The sequence below is a fragment of the Arachis stenosperma genome, chromosome 9, assembly GCF_014773155.1.
Source record: "Arachis stenosperma cultivar V10309 chromosome 9, arast.V10309.gnm1.PFL2, whole genome shotgun sequence".
Lineage (NCBI taxonomy): Eukaryota > Viridiplantae > Streptophyta > Magnoliopsida > Fabales > Fabaceae > Arachis > Arachis stenosperma.
Window position 1 is genome coordinate 135,319,040 of NC_080385.1, and position 5,492 is coordinate 135,324,531.

Here is a 5,492-nt window from a genome sequence, read left to right on the forward strand (position 1 = left end):
GCTTGGGAGAGTACTTGGAGGGAGTTCAGTAACTTTCTTGCTCAACTGTCCCACTTGTCCTTCCAAATTTCTAATGGAGGACCTTGTTTCATTCATGAAACTTTGAGTGGTTTTAATTAGATCAGAGACCATGGTTGCTAAGTCAGAGGGGTTCTGCTTAGGATTCTCTGTCTGTTGCTGAGAAGATGATGGAAAAGGTTTGCCATTGTTAAACCTGTTTCTTCCACCATTATTATTGAAACCTGTTGAGGTCTCTCTTGATTCTTCCATGAGAGATTTGGGTGATTTCTCCATGAAGAATTATAGGTGTTACCATAGGTTCTCCTAGGTAATTCACCTCTTCCATTGAAGGGTTCTCAGGATCATAAGCTTCTTCCTCAGATGAAGCCTCCTTAGTACTGCTTGGTGCATTTTGCATTCCAGACAGACTTTGAGAAATCAAATTGACTTGTTGAGTCAATATTTTATTCTGAGCCAAAATGGCGTTCAGAGTGTCAATCTCAAGAACTCCTTTCTTCTGACTAGTCCCATTGTTCACAGGATTCCTTTCAGAAGTGTACATGAATTGGTTATTTGCAACCATTTCAATGAGCTCTTGAGCCTCTGTAGGCATCTTCTTCAGATGAAGAGATCCTCCAGCAGAGCTATCCAAGGACATCTTGGATAGTTCAGAGAGACCATCATAGAAAATACCTATGATGCTCCATTCAGAAAGCATGTCAGAAGGACATCTTCTGATCAATTGTTTGTATCTTTCCCAAGCTTCATAGAGGGATTCTCCATCCTTCTGTCTGAAGGTTTGGACTTCCACTCTAAGCTTACTCCATCTTTGTGGTGGAAAGAACTTTGCCAAGAAGGCATTGACTAGCTTTTCCCAAGAGTCCAGGCTTTCTTTAGGTTGAGAGTCCAACCATATTCTAGCTCTGTCTCTTACAGCAAAAGGGAATAGCATCAGTCTGTAGACCTCAGGGTCAACCCCATTAGTCTTGACTGTGTCACAGATCTGCAAGAATTCAGCTAAAAACTGATGAGGATCTTCCATTGGAAGTCCATGGAACTTGCAATTCTGTTGCATTAGAGAAACCAATTGAGGCTTAAGCTCAAAGTTGTTTGCTCCAATGGCAGGGATAGAGATGCTTCTCCCATAAAAATCAGGAGTAGGTGCAGTAAAGTCACCCAGCACCTTCCTTGCATTGTTTGCATTATTGTTATTTTCGGCTGCCATGTCTTCTTCTTCCTTGAAGAATTCGATCAGGTCCTCTAAAGAGAGTTGTGCTTTGGCTTCTCTTAGCTTTCTCTTCAAGGTCCTTTCGGGTTCAGGGTCAGCTTCAACAAGAATGCCTTTGTCTCTGCTCCTGCTCATATGGAAGAGAAGAGAACAAGAAAATGTGGAATCCTCTATGTCACAGTATAGAGATTCCTTGAGGTGTCAGAGGAAAAGAGAAATAGAAAGAAGAAGGAGAAGAAGAATTCGAACTTTACTTAGATAAGGTTCGAATTGTGCATTGAGAAGGAGTGGTACTCCATAAATAGAAGGATGTGAGAAGGAGGGAAGAGAATTTTCGAAAATTCAATTAAAAAGATTTTGAAAACATTTTGAAAATTTGATTGATAATTTTCGAAAATTCAAAGTGAAAAAGAAATCAAGTGATTTTTGAAAAAGATTTTTAAATTAGAAATCAAAAAGATTTGATTGAAAACTATTTTGAAAAAGATGTGGTTAAGAAGATATGATTGGTTTTTTTAAAAAATGTGATTGAGAAGATATGATTTGAAAACAATTTTTAAAAAGATTTGATTTGAAAACAATTTTAAAAAGATTTGATTTTAAAAATTAATGACTTGCCTAACAAGAAAAGATATGATTTGAAACATTTAAACCTTTCTCAACAGAAAAGGTAACAATCTTTTGATGTTTCAATCAAATCATTAATTGTTAGTAAGTATCTTTGAAAAAGGAAAGAAATTAATTTTGAAAACATTTGATTGAAAAGATATGATTTGAAAAAGATTTGATTTTGAAAAACTTTGAAAACTTGAAAAAAAAATTGATTTGAAAACAAAATCTTCCCCCTAGCACCATCCTGGCGTTAAACGCCCAGAATGGTATCCATTCTGGCGTTTAACGCCCAAAATGCACCCTTTTTGGGCGTTAAACGCCCAACCAGGTACCCTGGCTGGCGTTTAAACGCCAGTCTGCCTTCTTCACTGGGCATTTTCGAATGCCCAGCTTTTTCTGTATAATTCCTCTGCAGTATGTTCTGAATCTTCAATTCTCTGTATTATTGACTTGCAAAGACACAAATTAAAAATATTTTTGGATTTTTAATAATCTAAATGCAACAAGAATCAAATAACAATGCATGCAAGACACCAAACTTAAGATGAGACACTAGACTCAAGCAAGAAGTATTTTTGGTTTTTATGAATTTTTTTTTTGTGTTTTTTTGAAAATTAAGTGGGAACATCAAAATTCTTAGTGAGAATTCCAGGAATCAGTGCAATGCTAGTCTAAGACTCCGGTCCAGGAATTAGACATGGCTTCACAGCCAGCCAAGCTTTCAAAGAAAGCTTCGGTCCAAAACACTAGACATGGCCAGAGGCCAGCCAAGCCTTAGCAGATCACTGCTCCAAAAGCAAGATCAACAAGCTCTTGTGATGATAAGTTGAAACCTCGGTCCAATGAAATTAGACATGGCTTTACAGCCAGCCAGATTTCAGCAAATCATCATGAAACTCTAGACTTCATCTTCAAGAATTTCGAAAAAAATAAATGCCTAATCTAAGCAACAAGATGAACCGTCAGTTGTCCATACACAAGAACAATCCCCGGCAACGGCGCCAAAAACTTGGTGCTGTTGCCGGATTTTGGCACTGATGTTACCGGACCAATGATGTGTGGAAAACGATCCAACACAAAACTCACCGGCAAGTGTACCGGGTCGCATCAAGTAATAATAACTCACATGAGTGAGGTCGATCCCACAGGGATTGAAGGATTGAGCAATTTTAGTTCAGTGGGTGATTTAGTCAAGCAAATCAAGTTTTGGTTGAGTGATTTGTGTTTAACAGAAAGTAAATTACAGTAAATGTAAAGGGGAGAGGGAAAACTGCAGTAAATTGAAGAACAGAATTGTAAATGTGCAGAATCTTAAAGAGCAAGAAAGTAAATGACTGAAACTTAAAGTGCAAGAAACTTAAATTGCAGTAACTTAAATGGCAAGAAAGATAAATTGCAAGAAAGTAAAAGGGAATTGAGGAGTGGGATTGCAAGATCTAAACAAAGAAGAAGTAAATTGCAATAGTTAATTGAGTAGAATTTAAATCAGAAGCAATAAACATCCAAACAGAAATGAAACAAAATGTAGCAGAAGTTCACAGAAGAACCCAAGAGTGAATTATGATCTCAGGATCCCAAGGGCTTAGGTAGCAGAGCCTAAAACCCAATTTCCTTCCCAGATATGGATTCACTAAGCAATTAACAGAAAATTTAGGAATAAGCAGTAGAAGAACAGAATTTAGATTGAATTATGCAGGAAATAAAGTGCAGAGAGCTTGAATGGGAATTGGGACAGAATTTCCCCAATTTCACACACCCAATACTCAGAAAACAGAAGAGTAGAATTGCCCAAGGGAATTGAGGAAGGAGATCACTCAATTCTCCTTTGATCCTCTTAGTTCTCGGTCAATTCTCTCAATGACAATTACAAAAGCTCAAAAGAAGGGTGAAAGTAGAATTTCAAAGCCAAGGTAAAAGTGAAAATTCAAAAATGAGCATAAAGGTCCTAATTACATCAAACTAACTCCTATTTATACACTTTCTATTCTTGGATTTTGGGATTTGGATGGGCTTTTGGATTGGTGAAGAAATGAATTCAAATTAATTTTTAATTTGAATTTTGGCCCAAAAACCACTCCCAGGAGGCTGCCCTGCCCTTGTGGAGGGCAGGGCAGAAAATTGATGCTTGGTGCTTGGAGTTGGTGCGGCCATGATGCGTCTTGGTGCTGCGTGGTGCGCGTTTGGCACGAGGTTGGTGCGCCAGAGGCTGCCCTGCCCGCGCCAAGGGCAGGGCTGGAAGGTTGGTGCACCAGAACGTGAGGCATGCGTGCGCTTGGTGCTGCTAGATGAGGAACGCGCGCGTGCGCGCGATGCACGTTGGCGCGCGGGACGCTGCCCTGCCCGCGCCAAGGGCAGGGCAGGAATGGTTTTGGTGCGCCAGGGGGCGTTTGTGCGCGCGGATGGTGCTTCTTGATGCGCACACTCACGATTCTGCCCTGCCCGCGCCAAGGGCAGGGCAATGATCCTTCCTTCATGGCCCGTGTTCGAAACTGGGCGGAGGCATGCACGCTAATTATTTTCTTGGTTTCTTGGCACGCTAGTCACCCTTAGTCTTTGGCTTCCTCATGGTTCTTTGTTCGAACCTTGTGGCTTGCATTGTTGACATTTTTATCTTGATTTTCTTCCTCATGGAGCCCGATCCTGCTCTCCACAAGGGCAGGGCAGAGTTTGCTTCTCTTGGCTCCAAGGCACCATTTTGTGCTCTGCCCTTAGAGTGGGCAGGGCAGGGTTGCCTTTGCTTGCTTGGTCACTTAATGCTGCCCTCCTAGAGGGCAGTCTGCCCTTGTGGAGGGCAAGGTTGCTTCCTCCATTGTGATGCGGCACGCTTCTCTCCCCTTTGGCCACGCTTTCCTTTTCTTGTGTCACGCTTCTTAGGCCACGCTTTTCATTTTCTTTTCTTTTCTTCACCTATAATAAACCAAACAACCACTCAAAGTATCACTAATTTCAAGAGGCTTATAAATCAATTAAAATGCAATTAAAATTAGCTTAAACCTCATGATTTAACATTAATTTCATAGTGGTTGCTTGATTTAGAGAAGTTGTGCATTTTCACTCCAAATCACTTACTTAGGATGCAAGAAAGTGCATAAATGCTAACAAAACAAGTGAGATTAGCTTGAAAAATGGGTATATGATGACTTGTCATCAACCAAAAGCTTGCTCAAAACTTGAACAATCCCCGGCAACGGCGCCAAAAACTTGGTGCACGAAATTGTGATCACTACAACTTCGCACAACTAACCAGCAAGTGCACTGGGTCGTCCAAGTAATAAACCTTACGCGAGTAAGGGTCGATCCCACGGAGATTGGTGGTATGAAGCAAGTTATGGTCATCTTGTAAATCTCAGTCAGGCAGACTCAAATGGATATGGTGATAAACGAAAATACATAAAAGATAAAGATAGAGATACTTATGTATATCACTGGTGAGAGCTTCAGATAAGCGTATGAAGATGCCTTCCCTTCCGTCTTTCTGCTTTCCTACAGTCTTCATCCAATCCTTCTTACTCCTTTCCATGGCAAGCTCGTGTAGGGTTTCACCGTTGTCAGTGGCTACCTCCCATCCTCGCAGTAAAAGCTAATGCTCACGCACTCTGTCACAGTACGGCCAATCACCGGTTGGTTCCCGCTCCTACTGGAATAGAATCCC

The 5,492-nt window shown here is 40.8% G+C and overlaps 1 non-coding gene across 1 annotated transcript; it reads left to right on the forward strand.

Annotated features, from left to right (window-relative positions):
* Positions 1-712: 712 nt before the first annotated feature.
* LOC130952239 (small nucleolar RNA R71) lies at positions 713-820 on the forward strand. The gene has a single exon (XR_009074420.1). It is a non-coding gene; the product is annotated as a small nucleolar RNA R71 (small nucleolar RNA).
* Positions 821-5,492: the final 4,672 nt, after the last annotated feature.